A 27,917-nucleotide genomic window follows, 5' to 3' on the forward strand; every position below is an offset into this window, starting at 1 on the left:
CAGTCAGTTCTTTCAGGGCATCTCAAACATGATGGGAGAACCTCCACATCCACCAGCTGCCAGCGGACCAGTCTGAGCTGTTGCAGTGAGCATGAGGAAGAAGAGGAATGAGGGACTAGTGGCGCTCAGGGGCGAAGGGAGATAGCACAACTGCATGGGCATACATAGTGGCCACAGTACCAGCTGGTGAAAGAGAGGGCGGCAAGGAGGCATGGCCAGAAGGCAGCAAAAGAGTGGCTCATCCAGCTTACTGAAACAGCAGCACAGAGGGACTATTAATTAAAAGTTATAGTTTTTCATGATTGGTTTATAAATGCTCTATACCCAGTGCCATTCAAAACATTTAAAGAGTAGTATATTATTGTGTGTTGCTTATTAACATTTATAGCAAGTTTAAAAAATATACTACAATAGAAACCATATTACTGTTCACTGTATTTTTGATCAAATAAATCCAGCCTCTGCTGCGTGTAAATCGGACTTTCAAAAAAATTTACAAATCTTACCAACCCCAAAATTTTTAAACAGTAAGTATACACTGAGTTTTAAGCGATTTAGTAAAAATAATTTGTTCAATATGAGAAAAAAAACTATTTTCAAAAAGCTTCTTAATCTCAGGTTATATTTCCAACCTAAGTAAGAGCTATTCTAGAGTTTCTTATTATGCCTGAAATGCACTGTTACTTACTGTTACTGATATGTATCTTTAAACTAGTTATTCATCAGCAGCACTGTGCTGTTACTTTAAATTTGTATGTGTGGAAACAGAAGCCGCTTTTAACCCTGTTCTACGCAGAAAACATGTACCAAGGCACATTGTATGCGTAGATAAACACATTGCAAGGAGAATAAACTTTGTGTGTCTGACATTTTTTTAATGATAAATATTTTCTCTGTCCCTTGAACTGAGTATACCTCTAAATGTTTCTAATTTTCTTTCCCTTCAGAGTCTATGTGCTATTCAACGGTGAGGGAGGCATCTGAGCCTGATTCTACGCTCTGAGATCCTCTCAAATTTGTTTTTCCCCCCCCAGGTCTGAAACTCAGTCCCCTATGTTAGACCCAGTCCGCCTTGCTTTAATGCAGACTGTGCCTGCCTCCGAACTATCACCGTGGTGCGGGGTGACCTCGCCTTCAGTTAGCCAGGCAAAAGTACTGCACCCTCCAGGCAAAATAACAGAAGTTCGTGACCAGCTTCTCCGGCCAGAAGGACTCCTTCGAAGTTGTGCATCTGGCCCAGGATGCAGAGCTCCTTATGGGGGGGGAAGAGAGGGTGATGAAGCAGATTGAGGAAATACTGAAGAGGCTGGGAGGGGGCAAGCAGAAGCTGCTGCTCAGAGAGAAAACCGTTCTTGACCCAACCACAATTAGACTCAAGTGCCTTACCTTGTTCTCTAACGCTAAACAACAGGTAATCCAGCTCCAAGGACACAGCCTTTAGCAGGCAACCTCAATCGCGGGAGTGGAGAGTAGTTTAACTTTCAATTTTGTTACTTGAAAAAATGCAGGCTGAGTTTATAAGACTATATCTTCATATCTATATGTCTATCCCTCAGGTTGCTGCAGATGCTTGAGTTAGGTAAGACCCCCACGGAGAGGGGAGAACGCATTCCAAACCCATGGTGGTGGCTGGAAACAGCGGCCTTTAAACTAGCAGCAGGATTTGGTCACAGTACAAGAGGCTTTGGATGGGGCCAGACGAGCATGTCGGCGCCTGAGCCTCGGATAGAAAAGTGACCCAGATGTGCCTTCAACCAAGTGGCATACTCAGGACATTGTGCAGCCTCTTCTGGATAGTCGCAGAGCAAAGCCAGCCACACCTGCACTGGAGCTCTGCCCTCATGCACAGGTATGTTCCTCTTTCTGTTCTTTTTTCTCAACCCCACCGCCATTTTCATATTTTTCCCTTGTGAACTTCCCAAGAAACGGAGTAGCAGATTTAAAATCATCATATTCTTGACTTATAAAAAAGCATGCACCTCTCTCAGTGGTTGGTCAGAAATTGTTGGGTGGTGGGTTTTTCTGTGTTTTTTATGCACTGTGTTTTATATTTATCTGCTGTTTTAAGATTATGGGTCTCGGGAATAACCAAATAGGGCAAATTAGTGTGAGACAGCAATCAAATAAAAGCTACTGTGAGTGTGAAAAGTTTCGCAGGTGATCTACTGACAATAAATTCAAATTAAAGAACATGAACACAGCTTGCTCATATCCATAAAGAATAAATGCAATTTACCAAGAGTGGCACAAATTAGTATAGGGTCGCAAAACAAGCAGAGCCAGAGATAATCAGATGCGGGGTAATCCACTAACGAAATACAGGAGCATATTGAGCATAATGAGCAAGACAAGGCGGACAAAAAAAGAGGGTTTGCACTGACACAAGCCGTTAGCTCCATCCTGGCCCTTTGTGCTTTTCATTCTTAAAGTGAAAAAGGTATTTTAAAATTGGTGTAAAGGCTTCTGTTTTCTTTCCTGTCACTGCAACACTCGTCTCAGAAGCACAGATCATTGGACTGTGATATTTTCTAGTCCCTGAAAACAAACAATGTTCTGCTGACACGTGGTTATTCTGTGTGAAACTGGTTGGTACGACAAGGCAGCGGCACAAGTGTAAATAAGTGGTCTATTCGTAAGGATCAATATGAACGTCTCCTGTACTCAATGGCTCCAGGGTAGTGGTTTATAAAAGCACCTAACCTTACATCGTGTTGGAATGTTGAGAAGATGCACTCAGTCTACCTTTATGTAAAAAAAAAAATGTAAGTTTTCAAGTTTGTATGAGAGAAAAAAACACAAAAATCCCCAGGGTTTCTGAGGTACAGACTACAAGCATCGTAGTTATGACGAAAGCTCCGCTTCGCCACTGTGTGACAATGCGCGAACTAACACACACCACACACAATTGCCAAGGAACAGCAATCCTTTTCACCTGGCTTACAGACCTTATCTAGACAAAGAACCCTAAATCCCTTGGTGTTCTAAGACAAACAGCTAGGGTGAACCATAACAAACCTCAGTTTTCTGGGCGCGATCAGTTTATCTAGTTGGTGCAAAGAAATGGTTTGACCCTGAATGCTTTGGTGGTAGGTTTATTTGAAACTCCTTTCAAGGGTTACAAATCGCCTATGTACAATTAATAATTGGAAGCTTCTCTGGTACTGCGCGATTGTCTGTTTATGTAAAGAATTCCAGGGGTTGTTCAGGAGGTTGATTAAGTAACCAGATGAAGCCTTTGGTCCGAGTTTCTCTACAGGGGTAAATGTATCGATGATGGGTTCATCATCGCCTAAATTTTGTGCTTGAGAGACTTTATTAGGACAGCCTGGGAACTGTGTGTACATATCTCTTCCTGTACTCGCTTTTAAAGTTGGATTAGTTTTCTGCACGCTGTGACTAGCCACATTCGAATAAGGAGGTTGAGTGTGGATTGGCTGTCTGGTGCTGATCTTCTTATTACAACTTTTTGTGAAGGTATGTAAATTGGCTGTGTGACTTTCCTGAAATTATTTAGTTTACAAATCGTTTTCTGTGAAATTCCTTAAATGTTACTTAGAGCTCACAGCGTTTGAACTTAATGTTTCCTCTTCTTTACTCTACTTGTGCATTTTTTTAACGATCGCACAGGTGGTGAGATTAAAGCCCAGTTTCTAATCCCCTTCTCTTGGCTCTTTTAGTCGTGACTCAGTGATCTCAAACTTGTCCTCTCCCTTACAGACTATGGTGGGAAGCTTCTTCATAACAGGCTTTCAGTATTAAAATGAATCTTTTCTAAATAAGCATAATGCACACTGTTTCCTCAGTTTTCCCGCCATTCCCTCCCCCCCTCCCCCTCAATTTTATCCTCTCTTTTGTCTATAGACTCAGGGGCGTGTAGGCAAGCTCTATGTCCTGGCGTAGACCAAACGGTGATTCTCAAGGCTGGCAGGTCTAAGAAAACAGATTGTAGAGATCGAAAAGTGAACAATAAACTCAGAATTTCATCATGCTGCATTCCCTGATCTATTCATTTAATGTCTCTAAATAATAATAATTAATACATAATAAAGTTGATTTCCATTCTTCTACTTGAAACTGTTTTTTTTTTTTGACTGTTACCGGCATTTTTTTCCATCGTAGTTGTGCACAAACATGTTTATAGGTTATACATGAATTTTGAAATGCCACAAATTACACCATCTGAATCTTTGTTTCAGATGCAGTTTCTTTTTTAATCATCTAATTTGTGAGCGAGGCACTGGAATTTGATTTATCTAATTCTTTAGCCACTTAATCTATTGAGTAAAAACTTTCAGCGCAGCATATTCATTCTTTATATCTTTAAGTTTACTTTTCACAGTCTGAAATGAAAAGCTATTCAGAAAGAGAGCCATATATCACTGCCTAATGAACTATATTTGGTCATGCATTTACAATAAAGCCAATTCATTTTGACTTGCTGCATTAACAGTGTCCCTCTCTCTCTCTTTTCTCTCTCTCTCGTAGCCTCTCTCTCTCTCGCTCTCTTCTCACCAATGGGAACGCGTATACACCGTATGTGGAATAAAGATCTGATTTTTCTCAGCATCTGTCTGTCTTCCCTAAGGGGAATAAGGGTATATTGTGGTAGTATATATTAATGACCAGATCTACCACTGCTGGCATCTGCTTCTCAGAAAGAACATTAGCATTCGCCTCTCTCTATATCTCTTCCCATTCTCTATCACGAGGTCTATTATTCCCGGTTTATATGCATTATACATATATTGTTTTTCTCTAGTGCTTTGTGTATATTTAGGTTTAATGCAAAACTCCTGCACTCTTCCACACTTCCCCCTTTTTCTATAATTTTGTATATTCCTCTTATTCTCCTCCAGTTCTCGCTCTCTCTCTCTCTCTCGTTCTCTCTTCTCTCTCTCGCTCTCTCGCTGCCTGTCTAAGCTGAAGCCGTTAGGAGCAGGAGGCTCACCAGACTGCAGGTCAAAGGTTTGTGGTGTCAGCAGGGCTCAGCTCAGACTGGTCAGGGTTTTTGAATGGCTTTTAAAACTGTGCTTGCTGTCTGCCCTTGACACCATTTCTGAGCAATATCCTAGATGCCCTATGATTCACCCCTAAATGTTTGTCTATAGTTAGGTTTTGTTCTGTCACTATCCACCTGTTGAGGTTTAAGTGTAATTATTAGTTTTTATTTGTATTTTTTTTTACCTCCAACAGAGTGTGGGTATGGGTAACACACTTACTGTAAATCTAATTACTTTTTCTGGTAAAACGCAGGTAATGTAGCGCATTACATATTTTAATGTGTGTAATTTGATTACAGTTTACAAAGTCAATAGTAATTACGTTGTAGATAAGTGTTAAGAAAAAAAAATATTTATTGTCTTTGAAAATCAAGTCCTTGACGGAAGCGCCGGCGCAATCCCTGCACGGTAAACGCTTTTTCTAGCTTTCTTACTAGGGGTCTACTTTTATATTTGTGCACACACATCATATCAACAAAAGATCTGTGCTTTTGTACAAAAAGAAAATAAAAAACGGTGCGCTTGCGTCACCGTCTCAATGTCATCAGTCTCCACAAACTTCTTTCTGAAACACATCACTAAAATGAACTGGACACCAGCGATATACGGTTCACACAGAGATACATGAGGCATGAGAAACATATCTATGAAAAAGCTTGAAGTGTCTATCTTTTTAAATGATGTAGCACTGCCCTGTCAGTAAGGACGCTCTCACTAAAACAAATATTCTCTGATGAAAGTAGTCCATATGAAATCGACAAAAGGTCCAGGTGCTTGCCTGTCTGAACCCATTATCTGCAGCTCCTTATCAGCAATTGAATGGAATGTCACCCCGCGCAGCAATAATCAGCATTGTGGTAATCATCCACGTGAGTCTCCGCAAGCCTTCAAACGCCCACATCATCTCTGTGAGACTAAAGAAGCAAGTATTAAGGGTTCGCATTTCAAATATGCACTGTAAGTTCATCGATACACGTTTGCAAATGTTATCAGAACCATTTTCAGGTGTTTAAGGATGTTTCTGGCTTTAATGCTCACACATGTTGAACACAGTTAAGCCAGCATACACATATACCCTACACCTCAGCAAGAAATGTGTATAGTAAAACACTGTATAGGCACATATAAAGATACATAGTTCATTATTAGTCAGGTTTATACTAAGAAGGTTAAGTTTTAGAAAGGTATTAAATATTTAAGTCAAGTTGCTGTTTTCAATATACCTTTGCGGAATATTTTTTCAGTCATTTAATGACTGAAAGAACGTAAAATTTTGTGATTTGAAGTATTTGTTTTTTAGGGTTGATGAGTTTTCAAAGTAATTTGAAAGTAAAAGTAATGAGTAATCCGATTACTTTTTTACATGCCAGTAATCAGTAATGTAATCAAATTACAGTTTTCAATTAGTAATAATTGCGTTATCAATTAACTTTTTTGAGAACTTACCCAGGCACTGATACAAAACCTCTTCTTCTTTTCAGATCTTGTTTGAGAAACTGTGCTTACATGAACTTTGTGTGAGAATAGGAAGCTTCCCAAAACAATCAAAAAACAGAAGTGAGTACACATTTATGGTCTGTCCCAAGGATTTTTTTTTTTTTTTAACAACTTATAAACCTCTTATTCTTAAAACTTAAATTAAAAGTGGAGTGTATCTGCTTTATTTAATTCAACTTTGGTTTTTGACTTTTTTGCACTCTGTTTTTAAGCTATTACAACTACAGAACTGCATCCACTGCCCAAAATCATACTTAAATACAGACAGATTTCACAAATCAAGATTGGCTGCTTTGTGGATGGCATTTGTCATGTATGTATTTTAAAACATGCCGCTTTTTATTCTGTTGTTGTATATTGTATGTCCAACTTACAGTATACTGTATTATTTTTATTATGGAGTATATGTTATATTTTATAATTATTGGTTTTAAAATCTTTCTTTCTTTTTTATCCAATGGTTTCCATTTATTTATTTAGTTTTTTTTATGTTTTTATAAGTAAATGACATAATCTGTACAGTTTATAGATTGTCGTTGTAAATAGTCGTTGTGCAGTAAAGTTTTTTTTGTTTTCTCATGTTTCTTCCACATGCATTTCTTCCACATGGAAATCAGCCCAAGTACAGTGAGTGGCTGACTGTGCTGCTAAACACCTTGAGACTGCTTCTGCTTTGCCCCTTTCAACTTTCAGTCATGTGCTAAAATAATTACTATTGATCTGTCTACCCTTTTCTCTTCTTCAAGTTTTTCTAGGTATTTTGTAATGCTCTGGTTCTCGTTCAGAGACATGCACAACACCCACACATCCTACTATTTGTATAAATAAAAGTCCATTTGAGACTGGGATACAACTCTTTGCTGCCCCATTATGTTGTATAATTCCTCCTTTCTTGCTCTCTCTCTAGTGTTGTGACCGAATCGATAACTCAATAACTAGGTCTGTCTCGGGGTGGAGCATGCACGTTGCTGTACGATTTTACAATGTTGCAACCACTACACTTCACACAGAGAGCACTGTCCTGCTAATGAAGTCTCCTTCCTTCCCAGATCATTTAATAAATCCCTCATTATCGTCACTTCTGTCTTTAGAAAAAAGTCATTTGTCATTGATTTGTGGCCTCCAAGAATTCCCTCAACACCTCACACTTGGCACATCCATGTATGAATGATCTTTGTCTCTGGTGGTTTGGGCATCTGGTGGGATCATCAAAGCTATGAGTAATGGCTGCTAAAAATTCAGCCTTTGCCATTAGAATAATATATATCCATTTTAAAATCATGTAATCTAAGCCGACAAAAGAGATAATGACAAAACAGTATTTTAAACTGTAAATGATTATTTCACACTGTTCCTGTACTGTTTTTTAACTTTAGTTTGTAACAAATGAAATGCAGTGAAGCTAAGAGACATCTTTAAAAAAAAAAAATCTTACTGACCTCAAAACTTTTGAAAGGTTTTTGTTTTTTTTTGGTGTTTTTTTTAAATTTTTTTTTTTTTTTTTGTGTGTGCATGAAATGGAGACGTTAAAAAGTCGTGCCATTTGCCAAGTATGGTAAACCCAATACCCAGCATGTGTGCTCTGCATTTAACCCATCCACAGTGCTCACACACAGTCAGTGACGAAGTGAAAACACCCCCCGGAGCAGTGGGGGCAGCTATATATCCAGGCGGAACCGGGAGCATGTGCCTTGCTCAAGGGCACTTCAGCCATGGGTATTTAGGGTGGAAGAGAGCACTGTTCATCACACTCCCTTTCACATACAACTACTGCTAGCACGAGAACCGAAACTGCAACCTTCTGGTTACAAATCCAATCTCTCTAACCATTAGTCACAGCTGCCCCAGGGATAGAACAAGTTTTTTGCTGTCTACTCAAATAGGTTGTGAAATTTTAATGGCATATATATTTTTACCATCCAGTGTTTTTTTTGGATTGGACTTGCTTCATTGGATTTGTGTGGAGTAGTTACATTGTTTTGTGTAGTTTATTAATCTGGATTCTGTCCCTGCTAGTGGAGAAAACTTGAATGCAGTCTTTGCCTCTCTGCAGAGGGTTCGGCTGCACATGGTTCTGATATCTTTCTATACCAAACACACCACACACTTCATCGCTGTTGCTATGCTTTCTTCTTACTCCTCCTTTGTCTCTGATACAAATCTGCCTATACACGCAAATACAAGTGGGCCGGCAGAAGCCTTTTTCGCAGCTTTAATAAGTTTTTGCTTAGTGGCAGCACAGCTTTGCAGGCTTTAGAGTCATAACCAAAACATGGGCTGCCTGTGGATTCAGAATCTCCAAAGTGTTTTTCTTGTAAATAAGGCCAGATGTCAATTATCCATCCAGGGACATACCGAGAGACACCCTTGACAATAACACCAAAGAACCGTAGATTGAGGACAGATGTCTTTCTCTATCTTTATTTCTTTGTGTTGCTCGCTTGGCTTTCATTTTTTTTTTTAGTAATATCCCAAAAAGGGCGGGGGGGGGCCTTTCTACTGTAATTAACAACAGAGAGCTAATCTCCTGGGCGAATCGCTAAATATGACCTTTTTTTTTCAGGATAAATGGCAATGTGAATCAGGTGATGTGCATAACATTCTTCATTGTTTACTATGTTCATTAAAAAACACTCATCAAGTGGTTTGGAATTGCAAGTAGACAAACTCAGAATAAACATGAGAAAACGAATTGTCTTAATGTAGAGTTGTCCAGTTTATCATTGGAGAAGTCATTGTTTGTGGTTGGTGTTGCTTCCAGATTGATGCATGTCGGTCCTCTAGTCAATTGCAAATTTAAGCTGTGTACAATAACACAGCCTTCAGGGTTTGTGAGTCACTGTGTGTTCTGTGAAGTACGATTAAGTAGATTTTGTTGCTGACACAGAGAGCAGGCGGGAAGAAATTGTATGTGTTGGAAAAAGAGATCCCATCAAGCTTTTCACCCAAGTGTGTGAGTTTTGCATGTGTGATTAAATGCAATTTGTTGACGCAGGTCTCAGTCAATAAGGATGGCCCGCTGCTCCGTGACCAGTTTGAAAGAGTTTCCGGCCAGTGCTGTGTAGCAACTGAAGACTGAAACTTTGAAATTAATTGATCTTGACGATCCTTTTTTATATCTTTGCAAACTAAATGAGTGCAAGAAGGTATCTGCTGGATAATCTTGGAAAGACTCTAAGATATGTTGAGGGACAAGAAAACCGTACTACTCCTTTTTTTTACTTATTTGGTGAGCCCTCTATCATGCCCCCCTAACCATGCCCAATACACCCCCCACCCCCCGCTCTCTCTCTCTCTCTCTCTCTCTCTCTCTCTCTCTGTCTTTCTCTCACACACGCACACTCGTCTTGACAATATTCTATACTCAGCACAATGCTGTCACCTCTCTTCACTGGCTGCATTATGTGTTAGGACGATCTTTCTGAAGTGCTCTGTCAACATTTCATCACACTTTTTGCATCAACGTTAAGTTAACTGGAGTCACCTCCTATTTGATGAAAAGTCCTCTCTAAATTAATTCATGGAATTGATTTTTTCAGAGCTTTCGGCCTTTAAATGAGGAGAAAGTTTTCATGTTCATGCAAGCTTATGTTATATTTTTAAAATTAATTTTGTTTTTTTCACCTCACTCAAAATTTTTTAATCAATATATCCTAAACGCGAACTTCCAGTGGACTTCTCTGTTGATGTATCTCCAATTATTTAGTCTGCTTAAACACCACCTCCTTTCCGACAATCCACTACAAGATCATCATTATATACAAATGCCACATCACAACAACCAGAAAACAATTAATGAATTGAAGCATGATAATCTTTTACACTCGGATGGTACTGTCAATATTTCCATTTCATTGCAACTTTAATGAAAACGATTTTGGTCCATCCACATTGTGCAATAGAATATATTATAGTTTAGTATAGGGAATTTTGGCTCTGGTTAACTACACAGTGATGCTAATATATTTTTGCATTTTGTTTGTCCAGTTTTTTTGTTTTTATTGCACCACCAACCGTATCATGATATGAGTCTGTGTTGGTTAAATTTAGGTATTGGACTTTCCGTTAGCTAAAGATCAATTTAAATGCTAATTAGCTTCTACATCTTCTTAACTATATACATATTTTTCACAAATCTTATTATTTGTGTAGGTGTAAAACCAAATACCAGTTGCCTGTGGAGCAGCTGCTAAGTGACATAATCATTTCTTTAGCTTTAAGAACTTCCACCCACCTGATTTTTGACAGAGCTGCAGGTCCCCTGTGGACAGTGATTTCCACACTGTGCAGCAAGATCTGGTCTATAAACTGGATTTGATGAGTCACTTTACACAGAAAAACACATTGGGTCAAAAAAAAAAATTGGGTCAGGTGTTTTATGCATGCATGTACTGTTGCTTGAACCACCAACACGTTTGTTTATCTTTCCACTTTATGTGTTTTTTTTTTTTCTTTTCAAGGGGAGCGTGCAAACAGGGAATCCTCAACAAAGCCTGACTGCCCTAACAAAAGCTTATTCTGTTTATCCACTACAAACAAGTGCGCATTCATTTGAGCATCAAAGCCGAACAAAAAACATCATACAGCAAACCAGGCTTTACAAGCCAAAGTAACCCATTAAGAGTCAATGAGATGTACGTTGTGGTGTTATTTTGTCACAGTGCTGGTTTGATGTGCTGTAAAGCAACACCCGGCCAATGTTAATTGTTTTTTTTTTTTTGCATGGGGAATGCCTTTCCTCTGTTTAATAAGCTTTGCCACACAGCAACAAACAGCGAGAGGAGAGGGCATGCGGGCAACAGTGTGCTAATGAGAGAGAGAGACGAGCGTATGTGAGGGGACCTCTTACTGTGTTTTTCTGTGTCTCACATGCTTTGGAAACATCTGTGCCTCAAAGCATCAAAACATTTTTGTCTTGCTGCGTTTATTCTAAAGCTGGCCACAGGGAGGAATAGTTTAGTTAGTTATATTCAGTAATTTGCCGAAGACCTGCAGCAAATCACTTTGAAGAGCTCAAAAATGATGACTCTGATTTGTTAAGGCTTTGAGGTATAATTCAGTCCTTGTCTATGGGTGTTTCAAGGGCCATTAGCAAGGTTAAGTGAGTTAGTTCCCACCGTCCATGCTATTGCGATTTGCAGTCGTTTATGGTTGTATTCTGAACAGTGCATGAGTGTGTGTTTAAGGGCCTCTACTGTATCTCGTTACTCAGTCTCGGAAACAGCGGAGGCAGCATGTTTTGCCGTTGTCATGTCGACAGGGTTGCCGCTGTGGGGATGGCAATGGATCTTGCCCATCCCCTGGGTGCGTGAAGGATTGTTTCCATGGAAACTGCCGCAGACACACAGGGAAGGGGTGTACAGTAGGGGGTAATTTCCACTTGAAAAAGTGATTGAAAATAAAATGAGTTGCTACTACGACAAATCCCTAACATAAAATTGTTCATATCATTGAGAAAGGATGTTATATATATGTAGTGTTTTTTACAGTCTGTGAAGGTCTTTGAGGGACTGGTTGGTTAATTCTATCTTACATTGCTCAATTAATTAATTTTTCACATACCTCTTTAAAACCTCTGAATCAATATAGCAGGTTGCTCGAGCTGTTAATGAGCCCACCTGCTAGCCTTAAACATTTAATGAGTGCGAGATCCACACACACACACACACAGACTCTCACCCCGATAGCCTCTTTCAGCTTCAACCCCCTGTTGTGTCCGTTTAATGAGCCATCCCAGCACCCCTTGCGTACTTTAGCATCTCGTATGTGGGGGCGTTGGTGTGTGAGGTAAAGATGGACAGTAGTGATGCAAAAGCCTCCAGGCAGCTGGCAGCAACCTGAGCATTAGAATTTTATCTAGTTTTACTGGTAGTCAACTGGATTGAATTAATTTTTCGGGCAGTTAACTTTATTTTTGCTATTTCTCAACTGAAAAAATGATGAAAACTATCATGTCCTGCCACCAAACTAGTTAAAAAATAATCAAAAAAGGATATCTGGGGGTCATTAATTTTGGGTTTGACGTATCGTGTTGCCTATTGGAATGGAATTGTGTATGTTGTATCCTTCCTTCCGTTCAAGTCACTTTGGATAAAAGCTCCCGTAAAATGTTGCATTGCTCATCATAATTTTTTTTTTCATCATTGATTCATCTTTTGTACCAGTTAAGTTTACAATTTTAATTTTTGCCTCTTCTTAAGTTACAGTTTTATTTTTAAGGTGAATTATTAACTTTATGTTATTAGTTTTGTTCTGCAATGTTTATGCTACAGTGTCAAGAGTTTAAATTGAATCATAAAGACCATTAACTTGGTTGCAAAAAATCCTGTTTTACAATCACTGCTGTTCTTTTGAACTCTGTGAACAATCCTGGGGGAAATGTGAGCACAGGTTCCAACAACGATATTAAGCAGCACAACCATTTTAACACTGATAATCAGAAAGAAAGGTTTCTTGAGCACAACTCAGCCTATTAGGATGATTTCATGAAGGATCATGTGACACTGAAGACTGGAGTTTGGCTGCTGTAAATTCAGCTTTGCCATCATCAGGATATATAATTACTTTTAAAAGAGAAGTTGTTTTAATTGTAATAAATACCTGACAATATTACTGTTTTTACTATCTATTTGAAAATGAAACGTACTGACCCCAATTTTTTGAGTGTTACAGTATAGCGTATAAATTTAACCAAACTAATAAATGCTGTAAATAAAATTGTTCTTTGTTAGTTCATTGATACATAATGCGTTGCATTTTAACCCTGGGGGAAAATTGACCATTTTGGACCCAAATGTCACATCAGGGAATAGGTGCGTGAGACTGTTACCCCACTGAAGCAAACACATTGCACAGTTACAGTAACAAATTTTTATGCGGCAAACTTCCATACATAAATTCAAGCCTCCCCATTGTGATGGTTACACTGAACACACACCCACACACACACTTCCTCTACTAACTCACATAATTAAAGAGGACCTGACTCAACAGCTGCAGGGAGCTGAAGGGGGGCGTCTGTGAGTTAGTGATGCATATCGATTGTGGGTGTGTGTGATGTCAGCAGTAACAGAAGGAGATGACACCAGCTTGCAAGGTTTTTTTTTTTTTTTTTTTTTGCTCGTCATCTGTCTTTGTAACCCACGGTCGATGCCAAACATTGGTACTCAAACCCACACAATATGACTGGATTTCTGAGTATTTTCACACAGTAATTTGAAATCACTGTTAACTGAATGAGGGACCAGAAAGAAAAGAGAATAGAGGAATGAAAACTGAGCGGATGGATTTGTAAAATCCATCTAAACAGAGGCGCGATCGAAGACCAACAGTGAGGTGTGCGAATGAGCACTAAACTGGTTACCACGTCTGGTGAGGTTGTTGATGAGCGAGGAGATCCCTGTCTTATGACTATCACTGTATGTGTGTGTTAATATGGAGCAGCCATATGTTCAGGAGGGGAGAGGCCTGCAGGGTGGAGACCGGCTTCTGTCACCTTGGCAAACGCCTCCTGCCAGTTGCCAGCGCCTCTCTGTGTGTGTTTGTGTGAGGGTTTAAATGAAGGGAAAAGTCCTGTGCCGGGGGTGATAGAAAAACAGAGAGAGGAACAGTGCGGTGGGTTTGTTGCACCACTGAGTGCAATGCATATTGCAGTACGCTCTGCAGGTTGATCGTGAGTTTGTAGGATTATCGGACTCTGAAGGGCTGGCAGATATCACTCCCTGCTGTCAGAACTATTAGTATCACGCCACGGTGATGCTTGTTGGTCGAGCTGAGCAGGCAGATCTGAACCGATCATGAATTCACTCCAACCCTTTCGCCCATTCTTTGTGGACCCTGTTTGAAACATACATAAGTATTCAGTAATGACTCTCATTCAGAAAGTTTTTAGCACATTGAACCTGGTGTATCTTGTAAATACAAGATACACCAGTTCTGTGCCAGAGAACTTTCTGAATATTATCTTTGTTCTTTTTTTTTTTTTTGGACCCTGACATATAAAATCATCCCTTAGTAAATAATTAATAAAAAAATCAGTTGTTTTGAAAATGGAAAGTTTATGAAAAAACTTAAGACAAACAATTAAAAAAAAAGAAAAGAAGCTATGATCAGCATGATTGTTTTTTTTTTTATTTTTTTTTTGAGTGTTCATATTTGAGGGACATCCGGCTTTAATGGCTCATATAGTATGATATAGGCATAATATGGAGGCGTTATACGCCCCAAAGAGGAAAAAACATTATTGAGAGCTTAAAAAAGAAAAAACACACTGAGCAAAAATATGCAGTTTGCCCTCTGCAGTTGCTGATGTATGACCAAAAAAGTGAGATGAAATTCTGATAGCTTTTATGTAAACCAGTGAAAACTCTTGTATAGCGGATTACTTACATAATGCATTATAACAATCAGCTGTCACTATTCTATCTCCCAATACATATGTCTTCTTAAAGCATGTCGAATATGTGCACAAACATAACATCAATGCAATATAATGATGACTTGGGATTCGGGAGATACAAATAAACATTTTTTCTCCAAAACTGATGTGCTATAATACGCGCATTTATTTTAAAAAATATATATATGGAATAATCAAGTAAACTTACCGCTAGTTCAGTCCGGGTAAAATATTCATCTTGAAATATGTACTAGCAGAACTATAAAAGTTATTCTTTTGTTTACTTTATAAAAATCAGTAAAGATTTGCACAGCGATAACAATATGAACAATGACCTGATCAGGTGACATTTTTTGCCAAATTAACTAACAGGCCTTTTACTTCAAAGGCATTTAGTAGTTTGTGTTACTGCAGGGTTTCAGCATCTTTTTGCTCGTGATCATTTAGAGACCTTAGAAATTAGCATACCAAAACACAGTATAGGGTTAACATTAAAATGCATTGTTTTTTTTAATCTTCAACCTGTGCGGGCCTTTTTGGGCCTCTTAAACATCGAAAAAATGTAGAGTGGGATTGATTGGATCATTGAAATCAGTGTCTTTGCCAATTATTCTGCTCTTATGTGAGCAAGAGGTCCCCCCCCCCCCACCCTCAACCTTTAGTTTTGGTTGTGCACTGCTTTGTGACCTCTCTCCTCTCTCTCTATTGAATAATTGATCAGCTGAGCTGTGGATGAGAAGTTTGGTTGGGCTGTGCTTCGGTCTGAATTCACAACCTTAGCCAAAATCACCTGCCTTGAGACTGAAATAATGTGTGTGAAAGGCGAGAGAGAGAAATCTGAAACAGAGAGAGATGAGAGACGGGGGAAAAAGAATGAGGTTTTCAGAGAGGAAAAGGCATGCAAGGCAGATGTGATCTCAAGCCTTGACTTTCAAAGAGTGTTTCAGTGAAAGTGTATGAGTATTAAGGTGCCCTTGTGTGTGTTTGTGGTGAGAAAAGCATGGCGAGCAGCATTTTTCTGTTCCAGATTAAGCAGGATTAGAGTCAGAGTGACAGCGCTGAGTCAACGCCTGATGCTTCAGATCAAATACACACTGTGCTACCCCCTCTGCGCTTTCCCTCCATCTCTATCCATTATTTACTCATTCTCCGTTTTCTCTATTTTTCCCCATCTTTGAGGTGTATGTATCCAATCAGGTCTTTTCACCATTCAGTGTCTCATGTTCAGACTGTAATGATTCTTGACATGTGGGATCTCAAATAAATAATGAGTAAAACCTTATAATTGAGAAGTACAAATATAAATCAGTATTGTGGTTATACTAAAGATTATGTCATAATACATGGCCATATGCAAAACAAAGGACACAAATATTGGAGTTATTTGAAATGATTTTCTTTTGTGAAAAAGAAAGGTTACTTGGGTTAGATTACACATTTTAGCATCTTGCAATGGACTGTGCAATGCTGCAAATGACTACAATCCAGAATTCAAGCATTCACATGAGAGCATGTAGTAGTTATATGACCAAAATATAAAGAAAAGAATAATCTCTCCTCTCTCTTGATCTCTCAACCACAGGAGACTCTCTCGACTCTATTGTTCGTTTGTATTTATAGTACTGTAGATCAATAGAGCCTACTCAACCACAGAAGCAGAGAGCCTCAGTGATGCTATTTAAAAGCTCCCTTTTCTCTCCCAGACTACCAGCATCTATCAAAACCAGACAAACAGATTTACTGCCACACAATAACCTGAGATCAGCTCCACATCATTTCCATTACACACGTGCTAAAAACTGGCAGGCACCAGGTGCTGGATCTTCGGATCAGGATCATATCAACAGATACTGCATGGTTCTCATAGAGATGTAATAACATAGAGTCTGTCAGTCATGTGAGAGTAAGAATCGCTGATCTAGCACCATGTTCCTCTTCACATTTCACATTATAATGTAAAAACGATCAATCGATCAGCACCGGATTTGAAGATGTTTTTCATGCAGGCAGTGTTGTAAATGTTTTAGTAATGAGAATACCTTTCAATTCAAGATGCGCCGGACGTGCCGAGGTTAACATTAGAGGGAACCACTTTGTGTCTGTATGAGTGTAGAGAGAAACGATTGGAGTGGTGTGTGGGTGACTGGCCTTGAAGATGTTCATCTTTCTTCCCTCTCACATTTGCAGATTTTACAGCTGTAATGAAGCGACAGGGAGGAAAGAGAGGAAACTGACCCTTCCTACCAGCAATCTCCTCTCAGTTCAGACAAAAACCTTTTACCTGCTAGACTCTTTTTCGTTCTCACACACATTTGTTGCTGCCATCACATTCCTTTGGCATGTTCTGTCTCTTTGCATGCATTGTCTCTACTCACACACAATTTTATAAGTTACTGAATAAGCTCTTTTCAGATCCTGAGAGCTTAATCGTGGGTTTAAAGATGAAAGTTGTCTACGCTAGTTCTGTCCTCCAGAGGAAAAGTGGGGACTAATGATGGTTTTACTACTGACTACTCATGGCACCCATTCGCTTTAAGAGCATGAGGCCCGGGTCGGTTTCAGTTCCAGAGACTAGAGACATCTGTCAGCCAAAGTAGTTCAGATCTCATGTTCAAAGAGCTGGTCATGACTTTACCAGATTAATACGACTTATTTTCCTCATCTTATTGGAGTCTTTCGTCCCTCACTAGTCAGACAAGAGAGGGCAAAGCATATTTACACATTTCTTCCCAGAGACAGTGTGAAAAAAATTAATTAAAGAAAACCCAGTAAGAGTCAGATCTCATTCATGTACTGACTTGGACAGACGCCGCTGCACCATGCTTTAGCGGCCCCAGTTATTATTTTTGAAGTCTGCGTATTTGTCAAAGCCAGGGCTAAAGTTTAACCTCACTCTTTGTGTTGTGGTATTGGAGGTGTAGAGACACTGTGCTGTGCCTTTTCAGGGTGACTGAATCAGTCAGGTAGAAAAATGGGTATTTGTTTTTTGGATAACATTTCAACAGTGTTTATGCATGTTAGTAGTGGTTTTTAATATTAACTTTAAGTCAACATCAGATGCCTCCTCCTGACATACGTTTGCTTGTGATTTAGTCACTTAAATGGTATTTATAATGTTTCACATCAAGGTTTCAAACAGGAATACAATGATAAATATTAAAATAGGTGTATACTGTCTGATCAGTATGATTATGTGTTTTAACTGATGTTTTTATGATTGTTGTGTGTGCATAGGAAAGACGTAGTGACATGTCCACCTAGTGTCCTGTTCATTCCTCGGGAGGGTTGGACGTTCCTTCTGCAGGTGAGTGTCTCTGGAAAAGCAAAACCACTCTTCCGAAATTCTGTTGATGTAAGTGGTTTGTTGTTGTTTTTTTATGTGCCAGCACTAATGGTGCGTTAAGGACAAGTAAGTGGTGTGTGCGGGTTCATCTGGGTATGTGTTTGTTTGTTCTGACAGCACTGAGCGTGTGTGTGTGAGGTGTGTCAGTGTGTTGTTATATAATGGTGTCACAGCAAGGACAGCATAACCTGCAGCAGAAGAGGCCATGTAACTTAATTGGTTTTTGTCTTTTTGATATTTTTCAGCCGTCAGGAGTATTCGTTCACATTTATATGTTTTGTGGGACATGTGCAAATATTAGTGTGTGTGTGGGGGTAGTTCAGTAGCATCGTGAGTTCCTGTCCCTGTGGTGGTCCTGTCACATCCAATTGTGCAGTATTGGCCGGATGTTTCCAGAAGGAGAACAGAGAGAGGCTGAGAATGAGAAACAGAGTCATCCCTCGTTCCCTGCTTGTCTGGTGGCCTCTATAGCACCAGACTGAACTCCCACTATTTTATCCCCTGCATCTCTCTGAAAAAACTGAAAATCTCCTGAGCCTTCAGGTCAAACCATAATATTTCACCTTCTTCCTTTCATATCAGGGCCTTTTTAACTAATCCATTCCTTCCAACAAGGCCTTTGCAACCTTTTTCTTCATTAGCTCCATTAGTCAATACAACCTTGCTATAAATTTTTTTGTCTGGAAGTATTTTTCGCCTTTCTGTGAGAGAGATGATGAATCAAACTCTGTAGCTATTTACTTTTTAGTGATTTTCTTTTTGTAATGAAGACAGGACTGAGAGGAGGACTCATCTTTATTGATGAATGTATTTGTGGTGTATGGTTGTTGTTAACTAAGACTAAAAACAAAAATGTCATTAACCAAATTAAATATTAAATAAAAGAAATATAAAATACTAGAAAAACTTACGGAAATTATATTATGTTGCATTTGTGCAGCTGACTGAAATAATTGTAAGTGCTTAAAATGGAACGAAAACTGCACCAAATAAATAAAAAATGCAAATGTATATATAAAAGCCTTAAAACAGTCCGTGCACTATCGATACTGGCACCATATGTATTTTATTATATATATATATATATATACATATATATATATATATGTATGTATGTATGTATCTCAGTAGTGTGCAGGACTTGTTGAGGTTTTGTTGTATTTGGCCCTTGGTTTAGCTATGTTTTCCCTATGCACTTATCTATTACCTTCAGGTGTGCAAGGTTATACATTGCTCATTAAATGGATATATTCAAATATAATAAGTCAAAAATTATAAACATTTAAATTCTTTTTTTCAAAAAAACTGAAAAATATAAAAAATAAAAGCTAATTCAAAATCAAAATAATAGTATATAAATAATACAAAAAATAGCACAGGTTGTATTTCGTTTAGCTCAGATCAATTAATGCTGGTCATAATCTGTCATGCAGGCGGCTTCGTATCTGAACACAGAACACATCTTCTGGTATTTTGTGCACACTGTTTCATGAAAGGTATCGATTGTGTAGGCCTATGTTTAGACCATCTTTCATGTATAAATCACGGTGGGACTAATTTTTGCACTACGACCAGACTCATGTAATAGCTCCAACATTGTCCAATATATTCCTCTGTAGATCTTAATTTAGCTGCTAGAGTAAAAGACCTGTTCTTATAAACCCGATATATAGTTTTGCTCACAGAAAAAAAAAATCTGGCACTAGGGGACATAAGAAAAATATATGACGGTGTTGCTTTATTGGACTTTTGCTAGTATAGATTAAGGCTTTTAAAAAAAATTATTAAAAAAATATCTCTTAAATCCTGAGCTACACTATCTTTTACACCGATATTGAAGAAGTGCCTATTATTTTTCCAATCAATCAGGTGTATAAATGTGTCAGAACTATCAGGACCCTAAAGATACTGTGTCATAGCAAAACTTTTTGGATTCATTATTGTGAGCTTATAAAAAAAGGTAAAGTGTTTTAGTGTAGCGTGTATGAACTGCAAGGACAAGCTCCACTCACAGTAAAAATCTAATTTCTTCCATGAAGTGAGAAGTGAGGTTTTAAATAGAAATGCAAAAAATCTAACTGTAATTGTAAATCAGTAAGTTGATATTTGCTTACAAGTAGTCAGACAGTCTATTTTTTTAGCTGGTCTGTGCGCATGGATTTGCTTGACTCATGTGGTACATACTGTGAATCATCTGCAACTCTTGTCTGAAATAAATAAAAGATACCAGACACCCAGGCTCATTGACATCTTAATAAGCCGGCTAGAAACAACGGGAAGGAAGACAGTCAGAGGAATAGATAAATGTGACAAACTGCCTTAATGCTGTAACGGTATTCAGTTATGGTGATATGGGTCGTGTACTTCAGGATATAGTAATTCTAACTAAATTGCTGCTATTGTTTTTTTAGCCATCGATCCAAGGTCAACAGTAGGCTATTTAAAGAGTCATTTAGAGCAATCTGTTTTGATATAGTTCGATCCAAAGTGACCAGTGGGTCCTCATTGAAGGCAATTATAAATTAAACTCGCTAAATTAAAATCCTCAAAAATAAAATAAATAACAAAAAAGATTAATAGGTCTTATTCAGCTTGGTTTTAGGTGAAAAACTTGATTTGGAAAGAAATACAGCTAAACTGAAGGCTCTATTGCCATCTCATTGTCTGTCCAACGCTCAACTGATGCTGGACAATTTAGATCAGATTAATTACACTTGAATGTGCTTCTGCAAGTCCTTCTTCCTTCTTTTCTGAAAAACTGTATTACCCACAACACACACCCAACGAGGGCGTAACAAACACAATTTTTCTCTTTCGGACCTCTCTCTTACTTTTACTTTGCAAAGAAAAGTTCAGAATACTCTTCAAATGGACTTCATTATGCCAGGTTTACACAACATTGAGTACACACTATCCAAGCGCCACATGCAGGGCTGGTTGGATACCAGTGTTGGTGGTGTGAGGGTGAGTCAGCTCTCTGGAAGACACTTCTCACTCTTCTCACACACACAAACACACAGTTGTATCGCATGTGAACCTTAACCTCTCAACCATTCACTTCTCTGCCAGGATAGCATATTATTGTTCCTGCCAAACACAGGGGAGAGGATTCCACAATACACACCCCCTCTGTCATCTTCTCCCTGATGATTTTTTTATTTTTTTTTAAGAATGACATTTTGAAATACTGAAAAATATTTTGAATAAATCATGTGACACTGAAAACTGGCTGCTAAAAATAAAGCTTTGCCAACACAGGAATAAAATACATTTAAAAATATATTAAAATAGAAAACTCTCATTGTAAAGTTGTAATATATTTCAGCTAGATGCATTTTTTGCAGGCCTTGGTGAGCATAAAATCTTCTTTCAAAATATCAACCCCAAACATTTGGAATGATTATGAGTTTTTAAAAATTCAACATCCAAACACTATTCCTAAAAAGTAAGACTCGTATTCAGGTTAATCTAAACCATAGCCCGCAACTTAAAAATTAAAGACCTTACCCTTTTACAATAGCATTTTTTGTAAATGAAACAATTATCCTATTTTTAAATTGTTATTACTATATCTATATATTGTGGGAATGCCGAACAATTAAAAAGTGTCAATTTTGAGACGTCTCTAGTAGTTAGTCGAAGCTTCATATCTCGATAGCTATTTAAAAACAAGCCAACCAACGTTTAATGTTTATACTTTGGGTAACAGGTTAAGAAGTCACCAGAGTCGACCAAAACGAGTTTTAAGGATGGAATGTTCCATTTTGTCACACACGCAAAGGATATACAGGGACAAGAGGGCAAAGGTCCTGCAGGACCAGTCTGTGTTTCACCCTGAGGCTGTGGCAGTCAACCATACAGGAGAGCAGACAGAGGAGGTGATCGAGAATGATGAGAGGTGATGCTAACATCTACAGTTACCGTAGCCACACAGGTGACAGGCTGTAAGACAAGTGTTGACTGATTTGATTGCTGCATGAGCCCAGTTGTGTGTGGGGATGGATATGACCCAGATCAGCACAGCATTTCGGGTAACATATTCCTCCTTTTATGATTATGTATGTAGTATGTATGTATGTTATGTGTGCCACACAAAGAGCTGAGATAGATTTTGAATAATAAAGTAGAGTGGCTGACCCAACACTGGCGCCTTCTGTACATGCAGTAAGACATCTGCTGGACAGCTCTGATTCCTGGTCACTTTACAAACATGGATTCCACCACACTGCTAGCGCTGTCATTACATAAATGTCTCGTCTTGGTCTTTAGGAAGGGTATGAGTAGGAGCAGAGCGCATGCAAAGTGTATGCTTATCTGGGTTTTATGGATATGGGCTTAGAACTATTTACATAATGATGGACCACATCACTTCAATCTTCAGCAATGTACAGAACATGGCAATATTTATCATGTATTTTACCAAGCATTTAAAATGCTGTTGTGCTAACTTAAAACCACACGCTTCTATCCGTGGCTGTTGACACAGTACCGAATTCCTTGTCATGGGCGTCCCTTGAGGCCGTAAATACCACGTACTAATTACTATGGAGCAGCAAGAAGACTGTCATCATGACAGTGCTGATAGGGTGAGGCCACACAGGACTTTGTACAGTTGAAAGGCCATTATAGCACACTTCCTTAGGCACAGAATGTGATTCAATCAGCAGCAGACAGAAAAAATAAACTTTTAATCAGCAACATAAGGAAATGATTGACAAATTTCATTTTTGCGTTAAACTATACTTCGGCAACCGTTGGGATTGGTAAAGGGTAAGAAACTCTACCGACTCTCAGTGTGTATCAGTCTCTCCGGTCTTCCTTCTCTGCAAACGTTCTTCATGCTTAAAACATCATATTACACGGTGGGGGGAACAAGATTAAAAACTGTTGTGACGCCGGACCATTCTTCAAAACCTTCTCTTCTTTCTTAATCGCCTCCACCTTCCTCTCAATGACCTTACAGCTTTGAGACTTGGCAGTTTTCTTCACAAAAATAAGACAAGAAACATCAGCTGACCAATTCTCCAAACAGCCAGACTGAGGATAAATTCACACCGACTAATGCTCACTCTTCTCCTCCTCGCTCCACTTCAGAGCCTGCCGTTTCCAAACTTATCCTATCCAGTATCTATACATTCTGCCCACTGGATCCGATCACCTCCACAGATCACCTCCTTTAAGCCGGATTTCTTCTTCAAGCTATAAGTATGAAGACAGACTGAGAGGCTACATCTTTATAGATGAATGTATTTGCTAGTTGTATTTATTTGTTAACTAAGACTAAAACAAAAATGTCATTAACCAAATTAAATCTTAAATAAAATGGAAATATAAATGCTGAAAAACTTACTGGCGGAAATTAGATATGTTGCCTTGGCAGCTGGCTGAAATAATGTAAGTGCTAAAATGACTAAAACTGAAACAAATAAATAAAAAAATGCTAAATGTATATATTAAAAACAACAGTCACAAAATTTTTCTCGATACTTGCACATATGTATTTTATTATATATTATATATATATATATATATATATATATATATATATATATATATATATATATATATATATATATGTATGTATGTAATGTGTGTTGCAGGACTGTTGAGTTTTGTATTTAATAACAGTTTTAGTATGTTTTTTTCCTATGCACTTATCTATATTACTGCTAGTGTGCAAGGTTAATTATTCATTAAATGTATATATTCAAAAATAAATAAGTCAAGAACCGCAAACATTTAAATGCCCAAAAACCTTAATATTAAAAATAAAGTTTAATTCAAAATTAAAATAATAGTATATAAACAACACTAAAAACACCTTTTAGGTTGTATCTCCGTTTTAGCTTAACGAATCCAATCATACGTCTGAATTCAAATCTGTCGCGCAGGGAAGCCAAATCTGAAATCATCAGCAGAATCTATAACCAGGCTATTTACAATGCACACTGTTTATGAACAGCAATCACTTTTGTGGCGCCTGCTGCTGCGGTTCCATCTTTTCATTCACTTGAGAACCGTCGGAGACTATTTTTGCACTAAGACCAGAACCGCCATTAATAGATCCACACTTTTTCAATATATTCTCTGTTAGATCTTAATTTAGTTTGCTCCAGAAGTGAAGTGAAACCTGTTCTTATAAACCCAGATATCTAGTTTTTGAATCACAGAAAAAAAAATCGGCACTAAAGGGACATAAAGAAAACTATATGACTGTTGTTGCTTTATTGGACTTTACTGAAGTATTATTTAGATTAAGGCTTTAAAAAATTCATTAAAAAATATATCTTAAATCAAGTGACAACTCATCTTGCGCTTATTGAAGGAGTAATGCTATTAATTTTCCAATCATTCCAGGTGATGATAAAATGTGTGCAAAATATCAGACCCTAAAGATACTGTATCATTGCTTAAAGATTTTGGATTCATTTTTAGCAGGCTAAAAAAAGGTAAATTGTTTTTAGTGTAGCAGTGTATGAAGCCTGCACAGGCAAGCTCCACTCACAGTAAAAATCTAATTTCTTCCATGAAGTGAGAAGTGAGGTTTTTAAGTAAGTACCAAAAAAATCTAGCTGCCAATTGTAAGTGGTAAGTTGATATTTGCTTACAAATTAGTCAGACAGAGTCTATTTTTTTAGCTGGTCTGTCTGCATGGGTTTACTGACTTCATGTGTTACATGCGTGTATGTGCAACCTTCGTGTCTGAAATAAAAAAGATATCCGACACAGGTCATTGACATTTTAATAACGGCTAAATGGGGGAAGACAGTCCAGGAATTGACTTAAATGTGACAAACTGCCTTAGGTTGCTGTAAAGGTAATTCAGTTATGGTGATATGGGTCATGCTTTAAGGCTTATTAAGATTAATTCTTAGAAATTGCTGCTATTGTGTTTTAGCCATCAAGATCATACAGAGTCAACAGTAGCTTATTTAAAGCTCATGCAGAGAATCTGTTTTGATATAGTTGATCCAAAGTGACCATCTGGTCCTCATTGAAGCATTAAATTAAACTAGCTAAATTAAAAATCTAAAAAATAAATAAATAAACAAAAGGAGATTAATATGGTCTTATTCAGCTGTAGTTTTAGGTTTGAAAACTTTGATTTTGGAAATAAAATACATCTAAATTGAAGAGCTCTATTGCCATGTACATTTGTCTATCAAGCAGCTCAACTGATGCTGGACAATTTTAGATCAGATTAATTTACCTTGAACTGCTGCTTCTGCAATTCAGCTTCCTTCCTTCTTTTCTGAAACTGTTATTGTACACACACACACACCAACTTGAAGGGCAGTAACAAACACAATTTTTTTCTCTTCCTCTGGGACCTCTCTCTTTCCTTTTACCTTTTTTTCAAATAAAGGTTCAGAATACTCTCAAATGACTTCATATGCCAGTTTATATACACAACATTGATGTACACACTTTATCTCATAGTCCACATCTTGGGACTGTGTTGGATGCCAGTTGTTGGTGTGTGTGAGGTGAGTCAGCTCTCTGGCAGATCACACCACAGTGTACACTCTTACTCTCTTTCTCACACACTGAAACACACAGTCTATATAGCAATGTAGACTTAACTTTCTCTCACACATTCACTTTCATCTGACAGAAGCATATTGTGTTCCTGCTCACTGGGTGGGGAAGTTCCAACATACACACACCCCTCTGTCATCTTCTCCCTGATGATTTTTTATTTTTTTTTAAGAATGACATTTTGAAATACTGAAAAATATTTTGAATAAATCATGTGACACTGAAAACTGGCTGCTAAAAATAAAGCTTTGCCAACACAGGAATAAAATACATTTAATGAAATCATATTAAAATGAGCGTAAAAATAAAGCTTTGCCAACACAGAGATAAAATACATTATGAAGTGTAATCAAATAGAAAACTATCATTGTAAATTGTAATGACTGAACAAGATATATTTGATTTGCAGCCTTGGTGAGCTATCAAAGCCTTCTTTCAAAAATATCAACCCCAAACATTTTGAATGATTATGAGTTTTTTAAAAATTCACACTCCAAACACTTTATTCATTAAAAATTAATGGCGCTGTATGTCAGGTTAATCTAAACCATTAGCTGCAACTTAAAATTAAAGACCTCTACCTTTTTGCTTAATAGCATTTTTGTATGATGAAACAATTTATATATATTTTTAAATTTGTTATACTATATATATATATATATTGCGTGAGATGCGAACAATTAAAGGAGTGTTCATTTTTAAGGGCGATCTCTAGTAGTTAGTAGGGACTTCCTAGCCATAGTATTTAAAAACAAGCCAACAAAGTTTAATGTTTATACTTTGGGTAACAGGTTAGAAGTCACAGAGTCGACCAAAAAGGTTTAAAAAGAATGCTAGATGTTCCATTGTCACTGCATAAAGGTAATATACAGGCTGACAAGAGGGGCCAAAGTGTCCTACAGTACCAGTCTGTGTGATGTTTCACCCTGAGGCTGTGTGCAGTCCAGCCAGACAGAGAGCAAGGCAGAGAGGTGGTCGAGAGAGAGAGATGAGAGGTGATGCTCCGCATCTCCACAGTTACAAGTAGCACACAGTGACGGGCCTGTCAAGACAGAAGTGTGATTTGATTTGGCCTGACAGAGGCCAGTTTGTGTGTGGGGATGGATACTTACCCCAAATCAGCTGCAACATTTCTGTTTAACATATTCCTCACTTTATGTATGCATGGCAATGGCATGTATGTATGTGTTGCTCACACAAAAGAGCTGAGATTTTGATATAATAAAGTATGAGTGCTGACCCAACACTGGCTGCTTCTGTAATGCAGTAAGACATCTACTGGACGAGCCTCTGATTCCTGAGTCACTTTACAAGCATGGATTCCACCAGCACTGCTAAGCGCTTTCATTACATAAATGTCTCTGTCTTTGTCTTTAGGAAGGGGTTATGAGTGAGGACAGAGCATGCACTAAGTGGCATTGTCTACTCTGTGTTTTATGGAGCTGGTTAGACAGCTATGTTTACCCACATAAATGCATGTACACCATCACTTCCAATCTTCAGCAAGTACAGAACATGGCAATATTTATCATGTATTTTGCCAAGCATTTAAAAGTGCTGTTGTGCTAACTTAAAACCACACAGCTTCTATTCAGTGGCTGTTACCGCCCAGTACCATGAAGATTCAACTTTGCTCATAAAACTCCCTTGGGCAAATGCATGTCCCGCGTTACTAATTACTATGGAGCCGCAAGGAGAATGTCATCTGACAGTGCTGATAAAGAGAGATTGATGGCACACAGGAATTTGTATAGTTGAAAGAGAGCCATTACTAGCAACACTTCTTTAGAGCACAGAATGTGAATTCAAAGCAGCAGACAGGGAAAAATATAACTTTTAATCAGCAACATAAGGGGAAATGATTGACAAATTTCATTTTTGAGTTAACTATACTATCGTTCAAACGTTTGGGATTGGTAACATTTTTTAAAAATCGTCTCCATTTCTCACCAAAGCTGCATTTATTTGATCAATAAAATACAGCTAAAAACAGTAATATTGTAAAAATATTATTACTATTATTACATTTAAATGTGAATTTTACAGCAGCCATTAATCCAGTCTTCAGTGTCAAATTATTCATCAGAAATCATTCTAATAGGTGCTCAAATATTTCTTGTCAATGTTGAAAATAGTTGTG

General features: G+C 38.0%; 1 pseudogene; it reads left to right on the forward strand.

Annotated features, from left to right (window-relative positions):
• The first annotated feature begins 28 nt into the window (after positions 1–28).
• On the forward strand, positions 29–22,140 carry LOC122138067 (annotated as a pseudogene).
• The last annotated feature ends 5,777 nt before the right edge of the window (positions 22,141–27,917 follow it).

Source organism: Cyprinus carpio, chromosome B7 (assembly GCF_018340385.1).
Source record: "Cyprinus carpio isolate SPL01 chromosome B7, ASM1834038v1, whole genome shotgun sequence".
In the NCBI taxonomy this organism is placed as follows: domain Eukaryota; kingdom Metazoa; phylum Chordata; class Actinopteri; order Cypriniformes; family Cyprinidae; genus Cyprinus; species Cyprinus carpio.